At 46.8% G+C, this 19,139-nt stretch overlaps 1 protein-coding gene across 3 annotated transcripts in view; it reads left to right on the top strand.

The window, feature by feature from the left end:
- The window catches only part of MCMBP (minichromosome maintenance complex binding protein), a 183,664-nt gene that overhangs the window by 114,443 nt on the left and 50,082 nt on the right, over positions 1 to 19,139 (top strand). The gene's annotated exons all lie outside the window — the stretch shown is intronic.

Here is a 19,139-nt window from a genome sequence, read left to right as displayed (position 1 = left end):
GGATTTCATTACCCGAAGTAAAATCATAGTTGCCCGCAGTAGTCTATGCAAATTGCTATATCTGAAAAGTTCCAAGTATAATCTGGAAAGGGTAAAGGAGAACAAAAAATAAAAATGTCACAAATACAGACAGTGAGTTGAGGTGGAGTCCACTCCAATTGGGGGAAGGTACAACAAAATATTAAACGAGGATGTGGGAGCCCCTCTACTGAGAACGAACATGGGTCAAATACCCTGTTCTGTGGAATTCCTTCGACTCTGGGTCTACAACTATGTTTTAGCTCACTGCACCCTTCACATAGGATAACAATCTATTTGCTGATCAGTCTTTGTCCCACCCACAAGGGCTGTCCATCACTGAAAAATGCTAGTCAATTCAATATACCTAAAAATATTGGTGGCAATCCAGGATGCCATTTTGCAAACGTAATGGATCTGTGCATAACGTCACACGCCATGTGTGCGTGACCTCATCCAAACAATGCCGATCACAGGAACAGCTTTGTTACTGTAATTATCCGTTAGGATCCTATATCCTGTCTAAATGGTATTTGATCCTGTATGAATCCATAATGAATATTAGTTCAATTGAGTAAATGTAAGAGTATGAGATGTCCTCAAAACCTGTTTCTGAAAATATAGAATCCATAAAAGGATTTATGTCGGACAAAAAAGGACCAAATGCATCAATCTCCTCAAATCTTTTAGAAGTACAAATAAAAGAATCGGCACAAGGATTGTGTTGCCATAAAGTGTTGGGTGTCTCCACGTTAGTTGAGTCTCTAATGATTTCAGACCCAAGCAAATCTTATTGCACCTGTTGGTATGCAGTTAGGGATGTCGGGAGCTCTGCACCAAATTAAAGCCTCAAATGATTTAATTTTATCTAGTACCCTGAATTGCAGAGTTTCTATCCCATATATCATTTTGGGGACGACCTTCACCTTATAGAAGGTAATAAGCAACAAATATAGCAGACACCCCTCTCTCGAAAGAACATGGCATGATAACCTGTTCTGTGGTATTTACCCAAAGTGCGAGTCCGCAGCCATCGCTTTTAGCTCCCTGTACCTTCACAAAGGAATATCCATTTGCATATCAGTCTTTGTCCCGGCTACACCCTAAATTACCTGGGGGAACCCAGATGTGGAAAAAGTCCATAATGTCTGCCAAAAAAGGATGGTATGAGTCTGTCGTATGCATTTGACCTCTGTGCCTCTCTCTCTGTGCGCGCAGGCTGTCGCTCTCTCTCTGTGCGCGCAGGCTGTCGCGCTCTATGTGCGCGCACGCTGTCGCTCTCTGCGTGCAGGCTCTTCCCCATTTTAGAATCCTGTAGGACGCCACCTGGACCATGCAGCATATAGTCATACCACATGGGTAATACTAGACTCTCTAGCCAGAAGGAGCATTGGGAGGAGAGGCCCGCGACAGAGGGGCACATCGCGGGAAGGAGAGCAGCGCGACCCGATGTAGGCCTCCTCCCCCTCCATGCCCTTCTTGGGACCGGACATAGAAAGACCTGATTACCACTGTAGCTGCCTGAAGAAGCCGGCGGATCGGCGCCACCCCTGCCGGGGACTGCGCGCCCAGGCGGGGTTGAAAGTGAGTTGCCGCATTTGCAGAGCATGCGATCCAGGGTAAGGCGAGCGCTGTTGCGTGCTATGTGATCTCCAGACAGTGTTCCCTCCCGGCGTGGGTGGCCCCCTTTGGCCTTGCCTGGGCGAGGAAGCTGTGTGGTGGGCTGCAAGGCAGTTGGCCTGCACAGACCCCTGTGGGTGCGCGGCGACGTGGCGAGGGGACATAAAAATCCTGTGGCAAACAAATCGCCGGTTAATACACCAAAAGGATTTACAGACACACATCCTGGCTGTGTGACGGTGCGGAGCCGCATTACATATCGGCAGTTAACATTATTGGTATAAAACATGCCGCAGGGCATTTGTTCACACGATGCGCAGGCGTGTGGCGCACAATAGACACCATAATTTGTGCCCTTGGCGGATTGCAGAAGTGATACTGTGCCCAGGCCAACTGCAACAGAATTTTTCTGAGCCACAAATTGCACAGACACTGAGTTGCCGGGTGTTGCAGGGGTCCCTGTGCCCCCCCCCCCCAAAATAAGTGGATATTGAGCTTGCCAGCACCAATCTGAATATCTGTTAACACCATAACGGTTTGCTACATATGGACAATCGGTGAAGCCATAGCGGGCGAGTGGCCTCGATGACTAAACGGGTTGTTCAATGGTGTGAAGACTTAATATCCCGTACCCAGAAACGTGGGAGAGCACAATCCATTGGCAACACTGGGTGGGCTGATTTGCCACTGCGCTAAGAGATCCCCCTACGCAGGACCCGACAAAGTGGCCCCAGGTCCAGTGCAGTAACCAGGCAACGCCCTGGTGTGCAGAATAAACCTGTCCACTGACGGACCAACCCATCGAACTGCGGACGCCACATTCTCGTGGAACAGATTGGGGTTAAACGCCTAACGGCACAATCCCCATGGGGAACACGAGGAAACAAGACAAAATGGCGGACGGAGCAAGTGCAAAGAAAAAAGGGTCGATGGACTCGTATACAAGCAGCCATGCGGGGAGCGGTGAGCATGAACCACCAACATCTGGTTCTGAACCCGGTGTGGAGAGCGGCGACAGGATTCAGCACCTGACCAACATAGTCCAAAATGGCTTCCTATCCCTAAATATGAAACTGGATGATATTGTAACAACCATTGGCACACTGAAAACCAGGGTGGACAAGCATGGCCTGAGACTGACTGAGGCAGAAGACTCAACTGAAGACACGGTCGCGCGACACGACCAAGACATTGCCCAGCTCAGAGAAAACATACAAACTACAAAACAAGTGCAAGGACCTTGAATTGCGTTCAAGAAGAAACCACGTACAAATTGTGGGTATGCCAGAGTCATTTGGCAAATATAAAATGGAATTGCAGGTGGAATCACTAGTTAACACCCTATTTGGACCAAACTCCTTTTCGGAACACTTCCTGATCGAGCGTGCACACCGCGCTCTGGCTCCCGTGCCGAAACCTGGGGCCCCACCTCGCACGATTATTGCAAGAGTGCTCAACTATAGAGACAGGGATACAATCCTTCGGATGGCGAGAGGGCTTGAGACACTGCAATACAAGGAAAGCTGTATACACATCTACCCTGATTTTGTTGCCGGAGTTCAGGCAAGCCGAAGATCATATGAACCAGTCAAAAAACCTCTAAGAACACGGCGGGTCCCATATGCACTAATATATTCCCGGCCAAGATGCGAATCCAATATGGAGGAAGGGTGCACTTCTTTGAGACTCCTGCCATTCCGCTGCCTCCCAGGGGTCGTGGACCAGACCAGAATGAGAGACATCTGCCTAAGGCAGATGACCGAGACCCTGTTGGGTGACCCAGGCCATATGCGTATCCTTTTGTGTTGAGAAAATGTTCGGCTCCCGTGGGGGGGCTCCAAGTAACGTTAAGCAGGCCGTGAGCCCGATCTGGTAGCCTTGTGTAGGCAACGAGTGCAGTAACACAGGGGTGTCCTAGTGACCCCCAAACATAGACTCCATACCCTGGGACTGACTACTGTCTCCCAGGGCATGGTAAGTCACCATTGGCTTTACTAGTCTTAAATTGTGAACAGAACCAGTACAAACCATCATATAGTGGAAGTACTGGTAGGGGTAATTCGATTGCCCCTGGGTCTGTTTTCCAAGGGGGCACTGTCCAGTCCCCCCTTGTTGAGTTTCTGGCTGGTGGCAGTGGATACCATGCGAAATATTCCACCAGAATATTTCCTATGGGATTTTCCCATTCATTTTAAACGCACCACTTTTTGGTGCAATGTTTAAGATACCGCCGGGTTATTTATTTAATTTATTCCCCGGTTGGGTCTTTTTGCCAGGACTCGGTTTTAAAATGGCGTTTGTGTTCGCCTCAAACTCTAACCCAAGTCGAGCCCTTTGTTCCACTTTTTGGCGGGCTTCTCCACAGAAGCCCTCCAAATGGTGCCACTCTGTCTGGGGTCAACAGGAAGTGTGGTAGGGGGATTAGGCACCCTGGACTGAGTTGCCTTGGCAACTCAAGTCGCACTCTTGTGTGATTGGCCCAGTGGTGAGCCGCCCACTCACCACTTAGCATGTTTGAGTGACAGCTAGGCTGATGAATGGGGGTTTTGCTGCATAAAAAAAGCAGGGCTTTGGGGACTGGAACTTCAGGAGTCGCCACAGGACCTAAAGAATCCGAAGATGGGGGAAGCTGAGCCATCTACAACAACGACGCCACCGGTGGAGCCCTGCTGTACGAAACTCGACACTTTCCCGACGACAGAGGAGATCTTCCTCCAGGAGAGTCTTCTTCCCTTTGAGCTGGTGGGACCAACCAGTTCGCCTTTTTCGCCTTTGTGGATCGTCTCGTGGTCGAATCGCCCTTGCCAAGCACCCCGGCGGCCGGATAGCCACGCTTCACCACCGTGAATAAAAGGGTAGTACCTTTTAACCGGGAAACTCCGCGGCTGGTTTCTTCCCTGACAGTGCAACGACCTCCAGCTTTCCTCCACGTCGAGATCATCTCTTTCCCTGGACGAAGCCCCGACTTGCACCCGCTGCCAGGAACAACTGCCCCCGCTGGAGCTTTCTCACCATTTCAGGTACTGTGTTCCGCCTGGTCTCCCTTGCAACAGACTGTCCAAGGTGTCTGTAAATCCTTGACTCTTTCCTGGGGTGACCTCGGACCTGCGAACATTACCTTTCTGACTTGATCCAACCTCTTTTGACTTTGCTGCAAAGACTCTGAGTGCATTTCCACTGTGTGATCTTGGGCACATTCCGCCTTGCTCTCCAAGAGTGGGCCTGGCCTATGAACTTTTTGCTCTACAGTAGACCCTGCCTTTTTTGACTTGCTGTGGTTTCTTAAGTGTTGGTACTGTGTGTTTTTTCCTATTCTGCCTTTTCTCTCCCTTTTTTAAACAACTTATTGGAGTGCCATCTACGGTTACACGCTCACCTCTGTTTTGCTAAATAAGTGGTGTCTTAACCTAGACTTGTCTAATAATTAACTAGGGAGGTGTATATACTTATAGTGACTGTGTTTGAACTTGCTTGACATATTAGTGCCAGTGTATTTTTACAAGTGTTTTTAAATAAATAATTCTATACTTTTATACCAAAGCTCTGGTCAGTGTTTGTTTGTTCTACTGTATTTTTAGCCCTATTGTGTATACTCTACATACTGCCTAACTCTTCTTGAGAGAGGTCTGACTGCTCAGCCACAGCTACCAGGTAAGTATGGGTGGTGCAGACTGCTACCAATTGGGTTTACTGCTTACTCCTGTGGTCTTAAACTTTTTCCAGTGGTCCCTAAGGGAATTGCACAGGTTTCTGCCTAACGGTGCTACCCAAACGCTGTCAAACTACAAACTAACGGTTCTTATGGTATGTCACAATATGTATACATGAAGGATGAGTGACAGTTTAAAGATAAGATTATCATGGAATGTCCAAGGCCTAAATAACCTGATGAAAGTGGGGAACTATGTCACTAGACACGGACCGCAAATTCTAATGTTGCAAGAAATCCGTGCACAAAGCTTGGTCAATGAGAAATTGACTAAGTGGGGCAAACTACGTTACTATACGGATTACTCCTCTCAATCCAGAGGGGTTTGTACTTGCACCACTCGCTGGGCTTTCTGACCAAGGGGCACAAGGTGGACCTGATGGCTAGATTTGTATTGGTCTGAGGGGGAAATAGCAGGGAAAAACATAACATTGGTGAACACTTTTGGTCCCAACCTAGACGACCCAGAGTTTTATCTGAATATGCTTGAGATCCTTAATAAACATGACACAACCAGTATAATATGGGGGAGAGACTTCAATGTTGCGCTGGACCCTGTTCTGGATATATCTACCAGTGTAACCAGGGCGCCCACTAGGACGGCATTAACGCTAGTTCAAGTCCTCCCACAACTGTCCCTATTGGACGCCTGGAGATTACTCTATCCTGCTAGTAAACGATACACATTCTACTCTTCGGTGCACGATAGTGAGTCACGCATAGATTACTGGTTTATATCTTCAAACATTTTACACACACTACAACACTGTGAAATCCTTCCCTGCACGCTATCTGACCATTCCCCGGTGCTATTGGAGATTGAATTGAAAGATACCCCTAGACCATCGATGAGATGTAGAATGCCTAGAGATATGCTAAATGACCCAAATATTGTTCAACTTGCATGTTGAAATTGCCAACTTTTTTGCAGTTAATGTTGGGTCAGTGGATTTTGTATCATCAGTTTGGGAAGCCTTCAAAGTCTGGGTTAGAGGGGTTCTAATATCCAAAACTACTGGCCTCCTGAAAGATGTGCGCCATGAGTTGGAGGAGGAATTGAATAAACTAGAAGAAACTTATAGTCGCACACACAGTGGGGATACCCTCGCTAACATACACAAGCTCCTTAGAGACTTTGACCGTATTGCAATGAGGGAAATACAGTATATAGCAGCCGTTGCCCGGGCACGCAGATACGGGGAGGGTAATAAAGCAGGGAAAATGCTGGCTAACTTAGTAAAACACGAGAAACAATCACCCCCTATCACCACCATACAAAACGGCACAAAATGAGATAATTATAAGCGAACAAGGAATAAATGACGAATTTGTCAAATTCTAAAAGACTCTTTGCGCGAATAAAGAAAAGAAATCCCCCACTGAGATTAAGTTACCTCGCCACGCTAGATCTTCCGAGGCTCCCAGATGAAAACAAATTGGCATTAGAGCAACCATCACAGCAGAGGAGCTCACCGAAGCAGTCAAGGGCCTCACATCTGGCAAAGCACTGGGTTCAGACGGGCGGAGTGCTGAATTTTATAAAGAATACCGGAAATAATTGATCCCTATACTGTTAAGACACATGGGGAGAGGCCCTGGGGAAGCGAAAGCTGCCCTCGACAATGCATGAGGCCATAATCACGGTACTACCTAAACCTCGATGCCCGCCACAAGACATGTCATCCTACAGGCCCCTGTCGCTTATAAATGTGGACGCGAAGATCTTCGCGAAACTATTAGCAAATCACATGCTACCCATAACGCCCACGCTGGTGCATGCAGACCAAAGTGGATTTATTCTTCAAAGGTCCACCGCCCTGAACTTACGCAGGCTATTCGGTATAATGTCACAAATAAACCCAAATAAGCAGGCAGTTGCGGTGTCCCTCGATGCCGAGAAGTCATTTGATTCAGTCTCTTGGGAATGCCTCTTTTCAGTATTGGAGACGTTTGGAGTGGGTCCCAACTTTTTTAAATATGTCAGGTTATTGTATACGGCCCCGGGGGCGAAAGTGTGTACTAATAGAACTACGTCCGAGTTGTTGAAGCTGGGTAGAGGCACTAGACAGGGCTGCCCATTCTCTCCCATTCTATTCGCTTTAACAATCGAGCCTATGGCAGCTGCTGTTCTATTGAGACTTCAAAGTAAGGGTATCACACTGAGGGTCGCCACCCAATTAATATCACTATATGCAGATGATACACTGCTATAAGTTCGCGAGCCCGATAAGAACGTTGCCCCCATAATAACAGATATCCATTAGTTCGCTGAATACACGGAATACACAGTAAACCACTCTAAATGGGAAATGTTCCCGCTCACCCCCTCCACAAAATGCCCTGCATTGACGTGTGGCCTTAAGTGGTCGGAGCTACATATTAGATACCTGGGGGTGTTGGTCTCGGGGAGTAGACCGGCACTTTATGCAGATAATCATGAGCTACATGCACTTACTACAAAGTTACAGGCTGGAGGCAGCTCCCAATTTCATTACATGGCAGGATCGCAATTCTCAAAATGATTGTACTTCCAAAACTGCTATCATTTGTAAATATCCCCATATAGCCAGGTAAGGACTTTTTCCTCCAAACTCCGATCTATGGCAGTGGCATTTCTTTGGAATGGAAAGGTGGCCAGGATGGGTTGGAAAAAGATGACGGAACCATATGAAACAGGCAGAATAGTGGCACCAGACTTTGAGCTCTACTATTTGGTGGCACAGGCGCAGTTTGCAAAATATCGGTATGATGCAGTAGATAACTCACACCACACATGGATCGAGGCACACACCACCTCACCCACGGATATTAGGTCAGTTATTCTTGATACACGGCATAGAGATGCATGTGAATTTGACCCTGTGAGCTGCACCGTGAGAGCCTGGGGGGGGCAATATGCAAGAGATTGAAACTAGAGATTCCCTATAACCCCAAGATTCCCCTATGGAATTACCCAAACATTCCCCCCACATATGACACTAGCATACAAGAAACCTGGGACCCCGCCAAAGAAATGAGTAGGAGATATGTACATAGACGGGAAGTTCGCGACCCGGACAGAATTCACGAGAGGTATGGGAGGGGGCCCGCTCCGAACACTACAATATTATCGAATGAGATCTACATATCGGGCACGATGGCCATCCTTCCCCGACAAAATCCCCCCACCCGGTTCTCTCACCCATGCATACAACTGGTTACAACACAAGGTGGGCTGGGAATTTCCAAATTGTATAGCTTGGTGCAGACCCACACTCCCACGATAAACCGGGTGAAAGAGAAATGCGAAATAGATATGAAGATGCCGATACCCAAGGACAAATGGGGAAGATACTGTGCACTCGCGAAAGGAGTATCACTCAATGCGGGACTGCGCCAAATGCAAGTTAAAATTCTTAACAGACTGCACTACACACCTGCCAAAATTGCCAAGTTCATACCAGACGACTCGGGCAGCTGCCCCAAATGCGGGACTCCGCAAGCGGGATCCTATCACATGTACTGGGAATGCCCTGCCTTGGTACGGTTCTGGGAAATGGTTGCTGAAATGCTAGCAGATATTACGCAGATTCCGCCCCCCCCATCTGACTCCTCAAAAATATTTGTTTGGTGACATCGGAAAATGTTCTGAAAAAATCAGAAGGCTGTTTAATGTGTCATGTGCTGTCGCCAAGAAATGTATATTGCAAGCATGGAAAAGTCTGCAGCCCCCGAGCATGAACACTTTCCTACGAGAATTGACATATGTTAATGAATGCGAGGAACAGTACGTTCTAACCCAACCAGGTATAAGCCGGCCAAAGGACATCTGGGGCCCCTTTAGGGCGTACCTATGTGAACTACTTTCGGACAGTGAAACATCCATGTAAACTGTATACTGTTTGATTGTTGATAATATTACTGTAAGATATACCATATGAAATGTTGAGTGACTGCCGATGCATCTGTCGAGACCACTAATAAAAAGATGTTTAAAAAAACAAACATTCAGGCAGCTTTGGGGGTTCTTATAAATAAGAGCAGTGGTAGACCAGAAATGAGCTCCTCTGTGCTGGATATTGAATCAGCCTCTTGCTCTCCATCAATGGCTTCTTCGCTTGCTGTGTTCCCCTTCTCATTCTGCATCCCTTATCACATCTTCCGTTGCAACTTTGCACTCTCCTTCTTGCACTCAAGTGCCTATAAATGCAACATGCAAATAACCTCAGTAAACGCCCAAACTATTGGCATTGCCAATGCTTGTTTTTATGGCACACAAACGTGGCCAGGGCTGGAATGCTTGTTTGCCACAGGACTATGTCCCAGTGTTCAACAGGCATAAATTACACCTTGTCCTCTGTGCAAAGAACAATTCCACCCCGCTCATGTCGAACATACTGCCACAAGCCGGAGTGTTGCGGCAACACGCAGAGCTGTGCACGGTTTTCAGCTGCGTCGGAATCGCCCCGCGACTGGAAAGTGGAGGCAGCTGCTCACTGCACCAGTGCCCACCTATCTTAGGGAGAGTTTTGTTAGCAAGGTCGCCAGCTGTATTGTAATTCTTCTACTAGACAGTAGAGGGAGTTGCAGAGTCATTTATTGGTAATGGTATGTAGTTCTTCTGACAGCGGTTGATTGTAAAACTTTCCTATGTTTGAAATTTTAAATCCATGCATTTTTTTAAATCACATAAATAGAACACTTGGATTTGAGAAGAGAGAAGCAATATCAACTATAATTATAGTATCCATCTTTTTAAGATGGTATTAAGATTGATTTCTATATTTTATTTCATGTGAAATGATCTAGTAGGCTGAGCTGTATTGTTTATTTGGCTTTAATTACTAGCACTAGTTTGAAACGGTGTATGTTAATCTTAGAGGTATTTGTACCGCGTACCGCGCACCGTCACCAATGGAATTGGTCTCCAGACGCTCAGGCGGATCTGAAAAGTGAAGAGGGTAGGAAGGTTAGTAGGAGTGAGTGGGAGAAAGGCAAGAGAGTGGTTATGTGCTGTTGGCAGCTTCAGTTCAGTTTTCACCGTGCACTGAGCTTGGGTGTGAGTGTCGGAATAATGGGAGTCCTTGTGTGCTTTTGGTGCGAGTTGTTTGTTGTTGCTGTGTGGTGAAGTGCGTGCAGTTTGCCGTCCAAGAGGGTGGTTATGTGGATTTTTGCGCGAGTTAAGTATGCAGAAATTTGAGCTTCTTGTTCTATGTATCAGATTGTCCTATGGAGTAGGCATATTTCTCTTTTTCTTTCCTGTCCGTCTAATTGTTAGGAGTGATTGTGTGGCAAGTTCCCAGCTGTTGTTTCTGACCTTTGTGTACCAGGTTGGGGCGTACATTGTCCCCCACTCTGGTATTGGTTCTGTATTTTTACAATCACCCGCTCTCTGCCTATCTATTTCCTGTCGGTGATCCATTTCTGCCTGTTTACTTTGTAGGCCAGCGTGTTATTGACATATCGCCCTTACCCTTCCATCCGATATCTGCGTGATCTTTCTTTGGTATGATTCTAGCTCATCTATCTGTCAGTTGATATGCCGTAGATTGTTTTTTCCCTTACTTCAGTGGATGCGCGGTAGCTTGGGGATATGGGGACGATCGGTTTCCTCTCTCAGCATTGTTCCAGTCCCCATAAGCACTCTTTCTAGTTATGGGGTGAAGAGCCAAGATTTGAGGAGTTTTCTGAATGGGAGGGGATCGCTTGTGTTACGCATGTTCCTTGGTAGCTCTTTCCAGTTTTTTGGGGCGATGTGCAAGAAAGAGAATCCTCCACCATGTTGTATGGTTTTGGTTTAAAACTGATGTCTCTGCTGGATCTGAGTGTCCTTGTTGGGCGGTATAAATTTATTTTTTCCTCTTAGGAACTCTGCGCCTTGGCCTTGGATTGCTCTGTGCGTTATGCACATTGATTTGAACTTGATTTGCAGTTTTATTGGTAGCCAGTGTATCGTTAATGTTGGTGTGATGTGTTCTCTTTGAGGTAGTTTGAGGAGCAGTCTGGCCGTCGCATTTTGCATGTGTTGCAAGTTTTTTAGAAGTCGTTCTTGCGTGCCCAGATATAGGCTATTGGCGTAGTCTACTCTGGACATGACGAGAGCAATGATGGCGAGTGTATGCATAGTAACAAACATGGAGTGATGGGTACTGGGGCTAACCTTACCTATGATGCCTTGAAGGGAGCATGCCAGCTTGGAAACAAGTTTTCTGAGCTGACTTGTGTTGAATTGATGGGTAAACCCTGTCTAATGAAGCAACACATGTGCATTGCACCCTTTGAGCTGTTTGGGTTATTCTTTTGCCTCTGGAGATGAACTACCCCCCCAACCCCCACCCTCAAGGCTCTGGCTTGCACGGTCTGTGGTTCATTTTGTATCACTTGTTCCAGTTTACATTCCAAATAGGCAGTGTTTTTTTTTTTTTTTTTTTTGTTTTGTTCTTTTGTGTAGGGTGTTTCCTTGTCCTTGGTTTAGACGGGCCATGTCACTCTTGGTGGGGGGAGCTCTGGTCTTGTCACCCCAGGGTCTCCTTTCTCTTCTCACCAACCTTACGGTAAGGGCCCCCTGGCCTGCATAATGAGCGTACCCCGTTATGTCGCAGAGCAGTCCGGTGTGGACTCTGCTACAGCGCATCTTAGCCGACCCCCCCCCAAATACGGCCCCTCAACACGTACTTGTGGCCCGTCTCCTTAGAGCTTTGCCATTCAGCTCGCACTGGTGGCCAGCGTGCATCACTGCAGCCTTCCTCTGCGATGCCACTATCACTGAGCATGCTCTGCAGGTAATCAGCCACTCCTTCGCTTTCGGTGGCGTGTTGATACTCCTCGGTGCATAACTGCTTTGCTGTCGTTTTCCTCGCCACTGGGACCCTTCAGCCCCAGGCTCCTATTGCAGTTGGCGTCTAAATCATTCATAAAACCCAACCATCCCGCAGAAAAAGTACCTGTATCACACACATGCCAACATGCCTCGGGCCATTTTGGAAATGCTTGTGCAGTCCTGGCCTTTGCGTTCTGGGACGTGTAGTCCTGCTTTTCACATTAATGCAGCACTGCAAGTCCCAGAATTCAGAGGAAAACAGAAATGAGAAAATCTCTCCCAAATGGGTCGAGCCATGTGTGAATGAATGGTACCTGAACACTATGGGTTGAGTGTTTGCACATAGAGAAAAAACTGGTTGACTGTGGTTGTTGGACAGAAACCCAACTTTTTGCCTTGTGGTAGCCTCCTGTATTTTGTACTGGGTTTGGGACTTTATCCTTCTCCAGTCTCAGCCAGATTGAACCCAAAGCCTGGTTCTGTTTTTAACTGGTTTGTTCCAAGTGTCCTTTATGATACCTAAGGAGGGCGTAGTGTCCCAGAGATAGTATGTTGCTAGTCTTAGGCCTAGGCTGGTGGTGGATGTTTGTCGGTCTAAAATAATTTCACTGGGTTGAATCCATTGGTGTCTCTGACTCCTCCCCTTAATTCACTAAAACTGAGCCTGTCTGTTTGCCCCGAAGACCTCTTGTGTCAGATGACTATGCAATTTCCTTTACAACTTTATGCCACACTAAACCTATGGGGCATATACCTGGTCACTCTAATTGAGAAAGAATCTCTTTAAAATCAATTCAGAAGATATAGCCTCTTTTCAATCAAACTTTCAAAAATCATACACATACTCCGTAAATGTCTTTTAGTAGGTAATTGTATTCATCATTCCTACAAAATTCTTGCACATCTGAATTTCACAATTTCATCAAATACAAAGATATTTCAATAAACAAGAGCAGAAAATTCTTAATCACAAGCGATATTTGTTAGAAAAAACTTTTTTTGTTCAAAAAAAGTTCAGCAAAATTTGCCGAATTTGTAATTTTCAATTTAACAAAAGGGGTTTTGTTTCTCCACACAAACACATGTTTGTCCACTACGCGTTTCGGGGTTCTCTTCACCCCTTCTTCAGGTGCTGATGTATTGTTTTTAATAATTTCTCTGTACCCTAAATGTAAATTTAACAAAAAATCAGAGATTTGTACTAATATTGCCTCTATGGTCCAGCGAGCGCCAGTATCCCACGAATGAATTTTAAGCTAATTTCACTGACCTTGGATATATCCAGGGTCTATATAGTCAATTTTGACTGCCGTGTCACTTCCTGATTAATCTTCCAAAGGCCTGGCCAGATATTGCAATCACTCTGTAGAGAGAACAATAATAATGAACTTCTTACCCACCACAATCTACTATTCACTACATCTGTGTCAAAATAAATCAAAAAAGGATCAAAGAAAAGGTCAAAATCCCATTTCCCAAACTTACTTGCCCTTAACTCGACTGGTATCACAAACGCAACGCAGGGACGGCGAAGAGGCTGCAAGCACAGCCTCCCGTCCCGCGGTGCGTTTTTAAATAGGATTTGAATGAGTCACGTGATCGTGATTCCGCTCATGTGACCTTACGTACCTTTCTTACGGGACCAACAATACCAATGCTTGTATATATAAATATGTATCAAACGCAACACGGGAACGGAGCATTGGCTGCAATCACAGCCTCCCGTCCTGCGATGCGTGAAGTTTAAATATATTAAATCAGTCGCGTGATCAACCCGATCGCGAGTGAATATGATGCCTGTCCCTTGGTGTCGCCCCACGTGATAAGTCATCACTTGACGGCCTGTCCGTGACGGGGTCACACAATGCAAAAACGTAGACTATTCATAGTTAGCTCCCTTCGGATTTTCCAAGTAAAGAACCAATCCTGGAGTATACCAGAGCTGGGAAACAGTTGTGGATTCTTGTTTGTCAGAAAATCCAAAAAAATTAAAATAAATTCCTTTCTCACGTGCACAAAGAGGGATAAGGCAATCTCCAGCCTCTGGATGCCTGTACCACAGGACTGAGGGCTGTAGTTCTTCTCAATTTCCCCTATGGCTGAAGGAGGAAAGCTCAGGAACAACGTGTTTGCTTTGTCAGCAAGACAACGCAGGGCAACACTGGTTCGAATCCCCCACCAGCGCCACTTACATAGTCTACAGCTGGATCTCGGAACCTGTAATCTAAAGGGCCTGCTTTTCGAGGAAGGATGGATCTCTACCAGCACACTGTGACTTCTGGAAATATCGGACGGCGAAGCGCTGCCGCTCCAAACAAGACCTGAAGGAACCCGCTGCTGAACCCCTCTCCCCTGATCTGATGGGACAACTGGATAACAACTCCTGCTAGAAGGGCTAGTTTCCCTGTGGCTCTATGCCGCGCCTGCTTAGTTGGACCCAGAAGCAGGAGCCCCTTTGCTGCCAGGAGCGTGAAGAGTCAGAGCTGATTCAAGAAACTTCACAAGAGGACCCAAGCCAAGCACAGGCACTCTGTCTCCCCTCACCTGGCAGCTCCAGAGGCCTGTGCTGCCTTCCTCCCGACACACAGTACAACCTGGTGTACTTTCCGCAGCCTTATCCCCTGCACTTTCTTGGGGTCTCGCCAAGCTGGCCCACTTTCTCCAGCTGTATCCTGTGCCTCTGTCACAGACGACCGCAACTACCTCTCCTTTCTGCTTCACCGGTCTGTTCTCCAATAATCCCTTTTGTCCCTGATGCCTGCCACTTTGAATAATGCAGAACAAGAGGCAATTGCAGCTCAAATCCTGGCTGAAAAGACTTTTGCAGCGATTCAGCAGGTAGTCTATGGAGCCAACGCCCACCACGAAGAGGAGCACCCCGCTGAAGACCCAGAGCTCTTTGCAAACAACTAGCATGGTCTTCAACTGTCCCAGCAAAGCGCTACCCCTTTGCTGATCACACAGAAGCCCTTCATCTGTTCAACACCTGGACCGGTGTGAACCACCAGTCTTTAACAACCCTTCCCATCTACCCCCAACACGCCCACACTTGAGGATCATGCCCATAGAAGCTTTAGGAACTGTCCCAGAACCATATTGCAGGCTGATAGTATTCCTAGTCGTCTACCTCGCTGCGCCTGTTGGGACTCTGCCCAGAGTTGAATTGTGAAACATTGGTGTTAGGGAGAATTCTCACAAATGGCTAATGTCCCTTACCTACTGATTCCCTCAGCAGCTTTGCTGGATTTCTAGGATTTTTTCTTTTTTTCACCTGGTAAGAGTGGAAGCCTTTTTTTCCCCACTCTCGCATGTGTTTTGCTATGTGTATTTCTACTTTTTGTGTGATCTTGGGCACTGGAGCCTCACCTACTCCCTAGTACCACTTTCTTCATGTGTTACACAGCACCTTCAGTGCAGTGACACAGGGTTAGCTCTAAGACTTCCCACTGACTCCATTTTTCTGGGGCTGACTACTGCCATTAACTTTATTTAGTCAATTTTACCACAGATCCAGTACACCCCATCTTGCATGGAGTATTGGAAAGGGGTAATTCCTATCCCTTTTTTATCTGTGCCTCTTGAGGCATTGTTTCGCTCCCTTTACACTAAGACTTGGCTGGTGGCAGTGGTATCTACTCTATTTTTTGTATCGTGGTCATCTTAAAAAAACCACGGTATTGTTTTAGGCTATTACATTAGCTTCAAAGTAAACCCGCTGGACCATATATATTTTATTACGGTTCCGGCTGGGTTTATTTGCCATTTAATTTTGTAAATGTCTTTCTCGTGTTTTACTCTGCGCGCCAAACCAGGTTTGGTCCCTTTGGTCATCGCCTTTTCGCAGGCTTCCACACAGAAGCCCTCCTTTAGGTGCCTGAAAGTCTGGGTAGGCAGGATGTGAGGGAGGGGTTTTAGGACCCCTGCCATGGGTTCCCTTGGTAACCCAAGTCGCACTCCTGTGTGATGGGCTGGGTGACTGTCCTTGCCAGGACAGCCACCCTGCTGTGATTGACAGCCAGGCTGTATGAAAGGGGGAACACTGCATGAAAAGCAGGTCTCTGGCACTGGAAAGGCAGTCGCCACTGGAACGCAAGAAACAACGAGGAACTGCTGGAAGAGGACCCCCACCTCGACAAATCCGCCCGGTGAAGCCCTGCTGCAGGGTCTGAATCGCCAGAATCCGACGACAGAAGATCCTCTAGGAAACTTCTTCCCGTGAGCTGGTGGGACCAACCATTTCGCCCAAACTTGAAGCCAGGAGCCGTCCTCTGGTCGAATTCGCTGTACAGAGCTACAGTGTGCCGGATAGCCAGGAAGGTCGGACCCTGCTTGGGTTTTAAGGAGCGCACCTTTTATTCGTTGCTTTGCTCTGCTGCTGGTTTCTTCCCTGGGTAGTGCAGGACCCTCCAGACTTCCTACTTCTGATCAGTCCGACAGTCGCTTCAGGAACTGTGAGCCTGTAAGAACTACCAGGAACGTCTGCCTCAGCTACAGCTCCCTCTCCGTTTTAAGGTACTGTGCAAATCCGGTTGTTCGTTTCGTTCAGCCACGGTGAAAGTGTTTGAAATCTTTCTCCAATCCGAGGGCTTGTCCTTCTCTTTTCTTTGAAGTAACTTTTCTACCAACCATCCTCATCCGGTATCCGTGGCACGAACTTTACCACAAACTGCCCTGAACTATGTGATCTTGAGAAAAAGACTTTTGACCTATTGACTTTGGCCCTAAACCTTTTTAACCTGATTCTATCATTGAAGTTCCTCTTGTTCAATTGCCCTGAGTACTTACCTGTTGGTGTGGTTAGTTTTCTGATAACTTTGTCTTTCCCTCCCTTTTAAATAGCTGGAGTGCAATTTTGCTCCCACTTCATTTTGTGAGCTTAACTTGTCTGGAACTTATTGGGAGTTGTGCGGTGTATTAAGAGTGATTTATTATTTTTTTTTTTAAACTGCTTTAGAATAGTGAAATGTTATACAACTGAAGAGTGAAATAAATGTATATTATTTTACTTGGAAACCTTGAGTCATTGTTTGCCTGAATCGTACTAATTGCTGTCCTTTGTGTAACTATTTGTACTGCTCACTTACTCTTGAGATAAGTCTGGCTGCTCAGCCACTGCTACCACCACTATAACTGTGTAGTACAGGCTTGTACCAAAGGTGAAATTGTACTGTCACTTGTAGTCTTAATTGTGTGTGGTGTTCCCAAAGGGTACTGCGTATAATTCTGCCTAACAATGCCCCCCCCCCCGACACCTTCTGCAGTTGAAGCTTTCTAGCACGAATTGGAGCTTCCAGGACCAGCTTCATTTCCACCACCAGGGTCATCTTCCACCATTTGTTTTGAAGTGGCCATCACTGATGCCTGCCTGCATCATGTCCTGGGGGTGAGATAATCAAACATTATGGTCCTTTTTTTTTTTATTGTGCCAGTGTCGTCCAGTTCCAGGAATAGTATCTCCAGCCTGATGTACCACTGACTAGCCAGATCGAAAATCCCGACCGTTGAGAGATTTTCAGAAGCAACAATCTGGGTGGATTCTGAGGTGCCAACCTATGGTGCACAGGAAAGCCACTGATGTCAAGCCATGCCCTGTTAATGTAAAGTAGCAGGGAAGTAAGGCCTCGATTCAGGTGGGTGCGAGTGGTCTATGGTTACACAGAGGTATAAATATATACAATTATTTAGTAGGGCTTTAAGATACTTTAAGCAATTGAAGACCCCAGGTAAGAATGATCACACAACTATCATACATATATACATTCACATGTGGGTGTTCTGATAATGGAACACCAACACTATACCTTTAGAAACATTTTTGCAATAGGTGTAAAACTCAAAGACAACACTGTAAACAACGGAGTGGTAAAGACAGTGAGAAAACCGAGCAAAGAGTTTTGCACCAGTTTAGACCAGTGGGTTAAATCGGGTAGAGCACCCACAGATAAAGCTAAGACCAGGTCTCATTTTCTTAAGGCCAACCCTGCTAAGGATTGAGGCCTAGTGCCCAAAAGTCACAAGTTCCACAATATGTAGTTTTGCAGGAGAGTTTGATAGGATTCGAGGAGAGGGAGTTCCAGACTGAGAATTAAAAATTCAGTAAATCTTCCAGACACCATTCTGCGTTTAAAGGTTTGGTGACCGGCTCCCTTTGCAAACCGAACTGGGAACGCGACAGAATAGGTGCATGAAGGTGACGGAAATGAAAGCAGCCAAAATGGAGGAGTCCCCCCGATAACCGGGGCAGGGTCCTCCCTCCTCTTCGCTGCCCCCTGGGTAAGGGTGAGGAATAAGCCCAAAGCACTTGGAAAGGCCGCAAAGGGCAACAAAAGAAAGGGGCGGGCCAAGCCCCATATAAGCGACAGGCGTCCTGCTGGAAAGAACTTTCAGCTTTCAGCAGAAGGACGCCTGCTGCAGCAGAAGATTTTCGTTTTACACCCACCCACCCTGCTTGAGGAACAGCTACGGCAAGCCTTGCTGTTGGCGTCGCGTGACGGCAAGGCAGTGTTTTGGCTACCAGTGACAAGAGACAGACTCCGAATGAGCCATTGCAAAGCCGGAAGGGTCTTCGCTCTTTCGGACCAGTTCCTCTTGGGAGCCTAAGCGGCGGGGGCGTCTGGTGGTAGCAATGAGGGCTCAGCTTCCCCCCAACAAACAGCGCTCTCTCCGCCCAGGAACACCTGCAGGAGCAGGCGGGTCTCAGACACAAAGGGTTGGGGGAGTTGTGCCTATTATGGACTTTGCTGGAAAAAGGGGAAGCAAGTTTTGGACACAGAGCGGTCGCTGCACCTTCAAAACTATTTTTACTATTGTTTGCTGTGTTTATTATGTGTGAAAATAAATCTGCAGCCTTTAATGCCAAAAGAAAACATGTCTCATTCTGCACCTTACTGGTGGGGAAAAAGAAGGGGCCAAAAGAATGAGTAAGGGTGATGTTGGTATAACAAATGCCCAGGTTATTGGTAGTGATCGGTTTGCTTTGTGTTTAGAGATTGT

Source organism: Ambystoma mexicanum, chromosome 8 (assembly GCF_040938575.1).
Source record: "Ambystoma mexicanum isolate Mex_15411 chromosome 8, UKY_AmexF1_1, whole genome shotgun sequence".
NCBI lineage: Eukaryota > Metazoa > Chordata > Amphibia > Caudata > Ambystomatidae > Ambystoma > Ambystoma mexicanum.
The sequence above is the reverse complement of the archived record's forward strand: the minus strand, read 5'-3'. Positions and strand labels throughout refer to the sequence as shown.